This window comes from Gadus chalcogrammus, chromosome 7 (genome assembly GCF_026213295.1).
Source record: "Gadus chalcogrammus isolate NIFS_2021 chromosome 7, NIFS_Gcha_1.0, whole genome shotgun sequence".
NCBI classification, from domain to species: domain Eukaryota; kingdom Metazoa; phylum Chordata; class Actinopteri; order Gadiformes; family Gadidae; genus Gadus; species Gadus chalcogrammus.
Window position 1 is genome coordinate 18425120 of NC_079418.1, and position 12587 is coordinate 18437706.

Sequence of the window (12587 nt, forward strand, 5' to 3'; positions counted from 1 at the left end):
GTGAGGTTATAATATAATGTGGCTTGACCTTCCATTATGGTCCTCTTCGTTAGTAAAATGAGCCAAATACGAAAAAATTGTAATCAAGAAAGATGACGTCAATAATTTCTCCACAGGTGACTTGTCTATTGCCTCAAAGTAAACAAATAATTAGAAATATTCAATAAAGTTACTGACCGGTCTCGCAATGTGCCCAAGAACCAACGTGTTTCAACCCAAAGAAAACAATAAAGTTGATCGTTATGCTGCAGCCTCTACCATTCTCTCTACCATTATCAAGGTTCAAGGTTCAAGGGTAGAGGTGCTTTATTGTTATATTACAAATGCAGAACCAGTTGCTGGCAATACAATTCTTGAGTCTCAGGCTCCTTCAACGGTGCAATATAAAAATAAAAAGTATAAGAGAAACACAAGTAAAGAGAGCTGAGACCTAAATAAACAGGTGTGAAATGATAACAGACATTGTTATGCATATGTCGACTGTTATAAAGTGGCATAGTGGTGAGTTAAGTTGCTCTGGAGTTCAACAGACTATTCGGGTTAGGGTTAACTAACCCCTATGCTTGCCCCAGCAGGGGTTCTTCTGGTTGCCGGGCAACCAAAAATTGAACAGTATTCAGTTTCCAAATTCTGATGAAATGTGCTTCTTGTTGTCGGGCAGCCAATGTATTAAGGTCAAAGAAAAACTTGCATTCCACAAGTTAAAGTCTGAACGGAAATCACACACTAGAACAGTAGGTCCTTACATACATAAATCATTGACCGGCATAATTTTATCAAACAGCTCCTTCTTTAAAGATTTCAGTTTAAAAGTACCAGGCGGGGAGAGATGGTGAGGACGGCTATATTTAAAACTGAAATCTTATAGTGCCGTTTACCTTACCTCCCAACGGCTCCCCCAGCTGGGTGGTTCCGTGCTGTGATCGGACTGGATCTACCGACGCTCACACGTCCAGGGAGAGCCGGCGAACCAAACCCCCGGGCTGCTCACCACGTCGGCTGATCTGCTCTCCAATGAACCCTTAGGGTGGGATGGATACTGGTCGGAGGGATGGACCAGCGTAGGGATCGCAGAGATGAGATGTGAGCGGGGGAAGAGACGCGTCTGTCTTTTTGGCGGAGAGCATAACTTTGGCCTCAGCGGAGTGCACATGCTCTTCCCTGTAGACATGCTCACCCCCACAAATCCGCTCTCACACCCACGCACACACACACACACGCTTAAACACATACACTCACGCTTACACACACACACACACACACACACACACACACACACACACACACACACACACACACACACACACACACACACACACATACACACACATACTCACACACGCACACGAACACACACACACACACACACACACACACACACACACACACACACACACATACACACACACATACTCACACACGCACACGAACACACACACACACACACACACACACACACACACACACACACACACACACACACACACACACACACACACACACACACACACACACACACATCATCCTTGAATTGTTAACTGAGAAAGAAGCCTCTCTCCCCATACCTTCCTCTTGTCCTGCACTACCTCCTTCTTTCTGTTCTTGCCTGTATGTCCCTTCTGGGATTACATTGTAACACTTAAAATTGCCCCATACATAATTAATTCGGTCATGAGTCGTTTGTTTCGTCAAACTACATTTGTATTATAATTCGGAAAACCACACTGAAAGAATGAAAAAGCCAAAAGAAAGATAAAGTCAACAGCTACACTAGGGCTATGTGTTCAGTAATCAGTACCCAAACACAAGGATACAGCACATGCATAACCTTCACCTTTCGTTGGAACCAGTGGAAAAGGCCAGTGTGTGTCCTCGAGCATCAATTAACTGATAGTAATCTGTATCTGTGGTGGCATTTTGAAATGCCATCCCTCTTTAAATGTTTTAGCGTTGACACTGAGCTCCAACCAAGGGGAAGTCAACGTATTAGTCATAGACTTTGGCAAACTTTTGAATCTTGTACACAATAAAACATTTGATGGGGTGAAGAATTATGAAACTCCTGGATAAAATCCCTGCGCGCCATCTAGTGGCCATCGAGGGAGAATAGCTCTGTCGCGTCAACTGTTGGGATCTGGAATATAATCGTTTTTTTTTTTTCAGGAGCATATAAGCCCATGGCCATGGGTGCTTATTACACTCACTTATAATTAAAGCATAACTATTATAGGCCTAAACACATACATAATTATAACAGCACCGAGTAAATTGTGGATTTACAAATGATGAAAGAGCTTACTATTTACATGAAAGTTCATGGGACGAAATGGCTGGGGTTCAAATGTATTTCCCTGAACATTTGTCTGTTTATGCTCCATTGTCCGGTACGAGCTAAACAGGGATGTTTTTTTCCACCAATCTTATCATTTGAGGCCTTACCGTAAGCCTATATGATATGTGGCTGAAGTCGCTTTAACAGAACGCAATTGTTTATCAATCTCATTTCTTCATCTGTCCATCATTTCCCAGCCCAGTTCATCAGCGTACAGGCGAGGTCTAAAAGAGAGATATTAAATCATCATTTCGATTTACCTCGTCATAATTATTGGATACTTATTTACAATTTCGACGTATAGTCATTTTAATGTAGGTTATTTTCCATCATTTTTCAGGTTTTCCTCGGGCGGACATTTTTCTTCCATACTATCTAATCTGCAATAACACCATAAATGATAATAACACTTTCAAGGCGTTATCTCAACATCACAACACCAAATTGAAAGTGCTGATCATCACATTTGAGCATCAACAGTTTGGGGCGGGAGTTCAGAGCTGAACTTCTCAAAGTGGGAGTCGCTGTAAAAAAGGAACCCTCAACAAACTTCCGGTCGCTTGTGTTCCTGTTTGCACTAAACCCACAGGCTAACGTTATGGGACAACTTTTGTGTCATTTTAAGAAAAACTAGGTTTCGGAGTAGTTATGCAAGACGCAGTCAATAGCAGGCTGGGCGTTTCGAGGGAATAACAGGTATGCCTCCGTGTCGTCGAGCGTGCTTCATCCTTTAATGCTCAGTAGCCGGCTATCGTTTCTATTCTACAGAACTGATCGCTAACCGTTAGCAACGCCATCTGCTAGCAACTGAGCTCCTATGGACGACCTTGTGTTTGTTGATGAATGAGCACGATGTAAACATTTTATTAATTCAAATCAAATGAATGGCCGGAGACTATGCATATATGTTGTCAATCAACTATCTGTGTTTTAACTGGTTAGAATAAGTCCTTATTTTCACCGACACTGTTGCTGTCAGCACCTGCCACTCAAGATTCCCCCGCCCCGGTTCGTTCAGCCAATCGGAACATCTTTCCACTAGATTGACTTGACTTTCAGCCAATGGAAAGCTCCCTAATCTATGACATTCCTTACATCAACGTTTATTCGGGCTGACTTCTCTTTCCGGCGCAGTGCTCTGGATGCTGATGCTGAGGACGCCTGTATCCAGTAGAATCAGTTGACCAAGGCTCGCCAAGATGTTACATTTCTTGAGGCTGCAGCATTATGTCTGCGTGTATGTTTATGTTTATCTCGGCCTCCTACTTTTGTTTTTCACCGGCCTGCAGCAGGTAGACGCAGCTGCTGTAACGGAGATGGCCAATTTAAATTGGAAACCGTTCATTTACGGAGGGATGGCCTCGATTGTCGCAGAATTCGGTACGTGATGCACAAAAGCATTCGCACTAGCTGTTTTTCATGCCAATATTACATTTTGGTAATGCCTGCCATACATATACAGTTAATCATCACCTTGTATTTTATAGCATCGCAGATCAGCAGAGAACCCTATACTTATGCTGCAGTTGATTTGAAGTACTTAACGGGATAATTGACCATGGTACATCACACATTTGAATTGCAGTTTAAGCTTGGAGTTGTTATGTCATAGCATTGCATACATATTTTCTTCAATAAGGTTATACAAGACACAAGACAACAATTTATAATTACATTTATTATCTTGTTTATAAGTGTTGAATGTTTTTTAGTTATATTTTGTGTGAAGGCCCATGTATTCTTACCCCACCACAACTTTTGATCAAAAGTAATCCTTGTTGCTTCTTATGTGACTACTGTTTAGGTTATGTTGTTTTGGTACAGTTCTACAAACATAAATGTATTCTTGTAATGCAAGATGCCAGCAACGATGCTTGCCAGCAACGATGCTTGCCAGCAAATAATTCACTAGCTCCTCTTGTTTCATATACGTTACATTATTCAAGCTTACATACATACATACATACATACATACATGCATACATACATACATGCATACATACATACATGAATATATACACAAAGTTTATAGTTCATTCACAGATATGGTTTCCCTCCACAGGTACGTTTCCCATCGACTGTACCAAGACGAGGCTACAGGTCCAGGGTCAGGCCCAGTACATGGAGGTGCGCTACAAGGGGATGTTCCATGCCCTCTACAGGATCGGCAAGGAGGAGGGCGTCAAGGCACTCTACTCAGGGTGATCATTCAACCTTTTTGCCCATGAAACACCTATCTACTTCTAGATGTCAAAAACCTTGTCACCGGTTTCGAGGACTAGCTCTGGAGGAATCCTATGATCTCTTAATGGCTTAAAATCATCCCAGTCCCCTGCTGGCATTGGTTGTTCCACTCCGGTGTCCGACTACGGCTAAAATTATACCCAGGGTCTGACCACACATGGTGATTATACCAGAGATAATATACCACATCAAGTCTGAGGTCCGCTCAGGTCAAACTCACTGACCGGTGCATCTTGTTAAAGTCCTCAAGGGGCTGGAAGGGGAGACGTGTTTACGAAAATAAATTCATGTGTGTTTTCAGATGTTTGTTCGCAGGCTGTGTCAACACACCAAACGCCTTGCACAAACAAACTTATAATGAACAAGCCCATAGGCAAATACAGTAACGTATACATCTCAACAATGAAACCTTTAAGATGATTTCATTACAATCATGCATGTTTAGGACATGGTGAATGGTTGATGATAAACTACAACAAGGCAAGGGGAATACGAAGCAGTACAAAAATATTTGTTATATCTTATTGTTTGCAGTACTTTCAATAGCAAACCTATTGCTTTTGGATTTTTCCAAAATAGGACTCTGATGTAACTCTACCTTCAGCTTCCTGCTGTTAGTTGATCACTCATATCAGTAGGATATCGGGTTTGTGGTGGAGCGTTTATCAATTTTGGATGCAAAATTCCATCCTTATTATATTACTGACCCATAGGCAAATGCATTTATGGCTTGTTCCCACCAGCTTGTGTTTGCGCATGATCAGGGCTACACATTGAGGTGGACTACTGGGGTGTACAAGTGCAATGTTTGTCACATTAAATCAAGATCAAGCTCTTTTACCAGACAGAAGTTAATTTTAAGTAAATTTTCATTGACATTTCAGGGATTTACCTGCAAGTATATCACATCATGAAAGGCTTATGCGCACTTTCTCTTCACAGGATTTCCCCGGCGCTGCTGAGACAAGCTTCATACGGGACAATCAAGATCGGAACGTACAACACCCTCAAGAGACTGTTTGTCACCAATCCCGAAGGTCTGTTCCTTTTCCTTCAAGTGACAAGCATCCGAAGGATAACTCTGCTAAATTGTTAAACGTATAAATAAGGCTTTATCTCGAGGCCTTCAAAGGCATTAAAATCTTTTATATAATTTGCATACGTCTTAAATAATTGTTGTGACGGTCAGGAGTGTAAAAATTACAAACCTAAGGCCCATGAATGTGCAACTTTGATGCAGTTTATGTGAAATCGATATTTATTTGCCTGCCACGGCATGCACAAGCTGTGTTGACCCCTGCACTAGGGAGATGGCTTGTTGTCAGAAAAGCAGCACTGCTGGGATAAACAGACAGAATTAGAACAAAGAACCATACAAATAAATGCATGGACTCTAGATGGAGGACTGTCATTTATATTTAGCGATATTAAAGGTATAAAAAAGTATTAACTTGAACATTAAAGTAAATGTCCTGCCTCTTTGGAACCAGTCTGGTAAAAAATGGAATGAAGGCACAGCTTACTGCTTTGGGTGGCCTATGAAGATCTTCACAAGCTCTCACAGGGTGTTTACACAATCTAGATTATCGCTGCTTATTGTTTTGCGTGCTGCTTAGTCTCACAAATCAACACTTGGATTGATATCTAAATTCTGATGGCAGATGAGCTGAAATCTGGGTAAACAAAGTGGTAGAATAATCATGGGGCTGGAGGGGGGTCTGTAACCTCAATTGGCTAACAAAAACTTGTCCAGCAGGAGTAAACTGTAAAAAAGTAACCAACGTTTTCAAATCAACACTGTAGACTGGCCAATATATAATATGTAGATATCCACTTCTGATGGCTTCAGCCATCCATTCGTTTTCTTCGGTAGAATATCTCTGTAACCAAAGAAACGAGGTGGCATCTCCACCCCTTGCAGTTTCTGGTTTCCGAGGCTCTGTGCGGTCTCTGAATTTCTGCTATAGGGCTTGTACAACAGAATGCATCATGGGATTTTTGGTTGACGTACTCTGCCATATTGAGAGGACTCAAGAGAGTTGCATTACTGTCAAATCCTAAATCAACGTAAATGTACCATAACCTAGGTTATGACAAACAAAGTTTTGCCACGTCTCCCCGGGGAAACGCTGTGGCAGTTTCAAACACAACAATGACTCGCCATAATGAGAAATTATTTCACAAGTCATTCCTAAAAATGACAGAAAAAAGGCTACAATGCTACTAAAATGGAGACGGCCATTGTGATTTACAAGGCCGTTACACATTAGGGCTGCTGGATCTCATTTTAGGTGCTGCCAGACAAACTGAGTTTCCAGAGCCCAAACTCTTTGCATATTCTCCTGGTGCAGCACGGCTGCTGCACGGAGGAGGCATTGGTCTGCGGCTCGTGTCTCTGGTTCATTATGGCATGATAATGGAAACCATAAAGGACGGGCCGCTGAGATCATGAGGAGGGTTAAATGGTGGTTTTCAGTGTGAGCATACTCACGGAAACCCAGCCTATGCGGTTCCTTTTCTAATAGTCAGTGTGGTGTTTGCACTCAATGCTGCATGACGGATATGGGTTGACGTTGAACGTTGGAAAGAGGATGGTGAATTAGTTCAAAGCAAAAAAAATATGAAGTGAAGTTATTATTTATTTTAACATTTGATTCGGTCTCTGTTTGGACACGATGTGCTACACGACTTGCATTATCTACCTAGGCCACTAGAGGGGGTTAGCGTTCTTCCATTTTGGTGCGTTCATTTGATTGTCATCCTAATCATGACGTATAGAAAACCTATCTAAACACTGTTTCAATATTTCCATTCAAAATTGCCTGAATTGGAAGAATGAAATCTTCATGGGGTTTGAGTTGAGTGCGTGCGTGTGCGTGTGCGTGTGCTTGCGCATGTGCGTGCGTTGGCTAAACGTGTATCCGGTGTCTTCCCTGGCAGATGAAACCATGGTGATCAACGTGTTCTGTGGGGTGGTTTCCGGAGTGCTGTCGTCCTCCATGGCCAATCCCACCGACGTCCTCAAGGTCATTCTCTTCATTACATTTACAAACTATTGTGGCGGAACGGGAGGCTTCTCGGGCTGTTACACTGTGGTAGTTTCAACAACAATGGATCAGAAACAGAAACGCGGCTAGACAGTAGGCTAGAAAGAGTTTAGTGTTTGTTATACACGTGTCGTGTGAGGAACAGTAATGATCTTCAGTCTCTTTTAACATATTTTGTGTAATAATTTGGTTATAACTTTTGATACTGATGAATCGATTAGTTATGCAATTAATATTTCTGTATCAAAAGCGTTGTTTTCACGTGCATGTTAGTGAAAATATTAGTTTTGACTTGAATAATCGCCACTTTTTTTATCGGGCTCCATCCTCAATGATCACGATGCGCTCTGCCTGGTCCGTTTCAGATCCGCATGCAGGCCCAGGGTAGCTTGCTCCAAGGCAGCATGATCTCCAACTTCGTCAACATCTACAAGACGGAAGGCACCAGGGGGCTGTGGAGGGTAAGTTGTTGTTGTTCGGGATCCGATCGCAAAACAAACGCACAGGAAGTCAAAACAAAACCTCAATGTTTGAACCCTGGACGGGTCTGGCGTCATGACGTGTGGTCCCGTGGGCGTTCCCTTCTCCCCAGGGGGTGATTCCCACGGCCCAGCGGGCGGCCATCGTCGTCGGGGTGGAACTCCCCGTCTACGACATCACGAAGAAGCACCTCATCAGCTCGGGCACGATGGGAGACACCATTTTGACGCACTTCATGTAAGCATTGTATTTCGGTGTTCGACTTTCTGATCTCCAAGTGTTAACGGTTCATGAATAGGTACGCAGAGGATTCAACCTATGCTAACGCAGCGCGTGGCGACGTCAACCGTGCTTTGACATTCTTGAGAATGTTGAGCTGCTGCAATGACGGAACAACCTGGAACTAAACATTGACCAGTCCATTTGTTTCAAAGTGGACTTTAAATGAAAAGTAGTTATTTTTCACTAATTCTGGTATATTTACATGTGTTTTTTAAACCACAATGTTCCTAAATATGCAGGGTCCCTAACAAATAAATCAATTATTTAAAAGTGATCCCTCACTTTGGTTAGTGTACCTGCTTCACGGGCCTTGTTTATTTATTTATTTTTTATTTTTTATTTAACCTTTATTTTTTCCAGATAAAACATTAAGAACAGTTTCTTATTGACAATATTGATCTCAATATTGATCTTATATCTGCGTCACCACAGCTCCAGCTTCACGTGCGGCCTGGCCGGGGCGGTGGCGTCCAACCCGGTGGACGTGGTGCGCACGCGCATGATGAACCAGCGCGCCCTGTCCGGAGGCCCCGCCTACAAGGGCACGCTGGACGGCGTGATGCAGACGTGGAAGAACGAGGGGTTCTTCGCCCTCTACAAGGGCTTCTGGCCCACTGGCTTAGGCTTGGGCCCTGGGACATCATCGGATCCCTTACCGCTGGCCTCCGGGTGCGGCCTCTGAGGCGTTGTTGGTAGGACGGGGCAGGGGCCAGTCTGTCTGGCTTTGGTTTAACGTGTGGGCTAACCGGGGACGGCAATGCAGGCTGGTTCAAGAACTTCTTTCTTCCTAGCCGCTAAGCTACGTTAATTTTAGATCTATATCTAGATTTACTGCCCCTTTTTTGGAAATGGTTAAATTTGAATAGTGTACATAATATTAGTAACAGCCAAAAATGTGTAGATTTATATATATGTGATTATTTCCTAATTTTGTTATTAGATTTAATGTCGAGTGTAGTAAGATGGCCCACAGGCACCCAGTTGCTAGGCGTGAGACTTTCATATTTCGAAAAACTCATCACATTGTGTCCCACTCTAATGGGCTGTTCAACTTGTGCCTCAAACTAGCAAGCGAGACTGGCTGGCGGGGTTTGGGAGTGTCTGTGTGATTCTTGTTAACAAAGGGAAAGGTACGGCTGGCCAGACTTTGCGGTTTATCTCTGCGAGTTGTGACTTCATCGATAACATTATTTCAATCATTATCGATCAGCACTGCCCAATGATATGTCAAGGTCATTTAAATCAACGACCTGTTTAAATGATCACACATTGCGACTATGATAAAGAAAAATGTTGAATATCAGTGCTGGTATACATTCACCTCGAAATGCGCCACGGCATATGACCTTGGGACCTTGACAACGTGCCCCCAGTTTCTTCATCACCTTCGAGAAGCTGAAGCAGATGCCCTTGTAACGCCAGCCTGCGGTCGGACACATCCTTTTAAACCATGAAAGCCTACAGCTCTGCAAGGGCCGCTTAAGCAGGTGCCCTCGTAGAGCCGACCTGGGCGGGACTCTCCTTTTAAACCATGAGCGCGACTGTTTGTTAACGTGTTGGGTGCGACTGGTGTAAGGAGCAGAACCACTGGTATGTTCCTGATGTTGGCCCCCCCATCCATCTCCCCCCCCCCCCCCCCCCCCCCCACTTCACTCTCGATAAACACCAGCGCCTGCACACACTCACCCCCCCCCCCCCCCCCCCCCCCCTCCCAAAAACGACACGTTGATAAAGCGTCTGCTTTTGTATTTACTTTCCCATCACTTCTTTTTATTTATGTGTGCGGTGGTTTGAAAGCGGTGCAATACTAGAGCGCGTTTGTCATTTGTTTTTCACTCTTATCATTGTCGGCAAACACTGAGCTGGCAGCTGAGGGTCTGGCTGAACAGGGGACGCCATCCCAGAGCGGACAAGATGGGTTTACTCACCGCTGCAAAAGCCCGCCCCGCTAGTTATAAGTGTTTTTTTTTCCGTTTTGGCTGACCAAAGGGCTTGTCTGCTTTGGTTTGGGTTTACTTGACGTCTTGGCATTAGCTTTATGTCAAGTATTTTATGAATGTACTTTGTTTTTTAATTTTTTTTATAGTTACAATTTAGGAACGGTTCTTGACAACCGCTCTTATATACGCAAAAGTGTGTGAACGATAAAAACTGTTTGTATAGACAAACTTTGTTGTGTGTGTGTGTGTGTGTGTGTGTGTGTGTGTGTGTGTGTGCGCCCTGGCCAGCCCGTGATTGCATGCCATGTGCCATGGAGTGTTTAGCACTTTAATCTAACTGTTGTTGAACTCTGAGACTCTTGACACATAGGTAACCAATATTCAAGATTCATCAGGTGGTGTCCCGCCCACTCTTCGCCATGGCGACATGCGGTGGGAGGGTGTGGTTCTGGGAACGGTTGCGGTTGGTGTTGCAAGCGGACAGCATTTTAAAGTCTAACTATCTTTTCTGTAGAACCGACATTCCCACAAAACTGTATATCCTTACTCCCGAAAGCCAAATTCCGACCAGTTTTGGTTGTTACCATTTCTGATGGTGTTAACCATCAGAAAGCCTGATATTCATTTTTTATTTGAAATTATGACATGTAGTTTACTAGTAATATTGCTAAAAATGATCACTGAACAATCATGTATCTCAGTTATAGTTTCTGAAAAAAAAAGACAAGGCAACGTCAGTGGCAAGACATGGCTTGACACTGGGATATTAGATTGATTTAACAAATTGAGGCTCTCTGTGAGCCTATAAATATACAGATGCAATTATGCATTCATCATGATTTGTCTTAAACTCCTTAAATTCCTAGGACCAACCCAGAATCCTTACCAAGCAGCCTACAACTGCAATAGACTTATTTGTAGCCTTTTAAGTCACATCTTCTGTGTCCCTCATTGGTGATACCATTGTGTTGCGAGGTGGGGATCCACCTTCTGTGTAGATGACGTCTAAACATGGATGCAGTTCATTCAATTCTGATTCTAAGCACTTGTGCATAGGATGCACACTGCAAACCCCGGGGCATCGGACAGATTCGCACATGCTTCAGTTCTCATCCGTTATTTGCCAAAAATCATACAGAGTTAAGAAGTGCTGAGTTTCGGACCGCAGCATTATTCTGCTGTCATCCCCATTAGCATTGACTCTGTTCTCCACCCACACGTATTACAGGATGACGCACGGTATTAAGATGAACTTTGCATATACAAATATTTCTGTGTGTAGTCTTGACAAAATTCAAAAAGGTCAGTAATGAGTGTCAAGGTGTGCAGTTAGAAAGTGGCAAGTGAACGAAGGCAGAGAATGCCTTTAGCTGAGGATTATTCTTTATTTTCTTCCTGGTTCTGGGGCTTCAATATGTTAGCCTGGTGACCATGCTGATTACATGAACTCACATTCATGAGGTCACGTGATTAGCCTGGTCTCCAAGCTACCCATTATAAAGCACCTTGGGTCCTGAGGGCTATAAAAAAGGGAATAGTGTAAACTAACTATTAACAAAAATTTGGTTCATATATAATAATTACTTCCACCTTTTAACTGTAACCAAACAAAAACATGACAACCTAAGAATGTGAATCTTCCTTGTTACTGATTGGTCGGGTCAAAATATTTTTTAATTGGTTTTATGTTGTAGTTGCTCCTTTTTGGAGGCCTTTTACAGAACTTTTCTTTTTATGATTACTGTATGTATCATGTTGCTTGGAGAACAACTTTCAGTATGTCCTGCCAGTATTTCTGAGACGGCTTTTCTTCCCCGTAGATGCAGACTAGAGACCTGTCTGATCTCTTTCACACAGAAAATATATTATTTAGCCTGAGGTCTGAATATGCGTTACCTCATTGGAGCCTACACTTGACTTCCTGCTTTAGTCTCATCTCTATTGGATAAGAACATTTCATTGTGCTCTAACCCAGCCTTGGGATTTCACCATTGCTTTCATGTTATGTCACCTAGTTATTCGTTCACACATCCTTTTCGCAAAGAAATGACTTCAGGCTAATGTAGAACATGAATAAATGAGGTAATCTATTGGTTATAGGAGTGTCTCCATGTACAGTCAACAATTTTCAATCAGGTTCAAGTCAAGTTCAGTTATGGTCAGCTGCCCTCATCAATTGTATGTTCTGTGCATCCTTACACGCTTGCACACACTTGAGATGACTGGTGTGTCAAGATGAGCAGCATACATTTCTGTTGTGCC

General features: G+C 42.9%; 1 long non-coding RNA gene and 1 pseudogene across 1 annotated transcript in view; one reads left to right on the plus strand and one right to left on the minus strand.

Moving 5' to 3' along the window:
* Positions 1-1186, minus strand: part of LOC130386357 (uncharacterized) — a 3615-nt gene extending 2429 nt beyond the window's left edge. Inside the window, exon 1 of the long non-coding RNA XR_008896112.1 lies at positions 884-1186. This is a non-coding gene — a long non-coding RNA (uncharacterized LOC130386357). The remainder of the gene's footprint in view (positions 1-883) is intronic.
* Positions 1187-2892: 1706 nt separating this feature from the next.
* On the plus strand, positions 2893-9801 carry LOC130386034 (kidney mitochondrial carrier protein 1-like; annotated as a pseudogene).
* The last annotated feature ends 2786 nt before the right edge of the window (positions 9802-12587 follow it).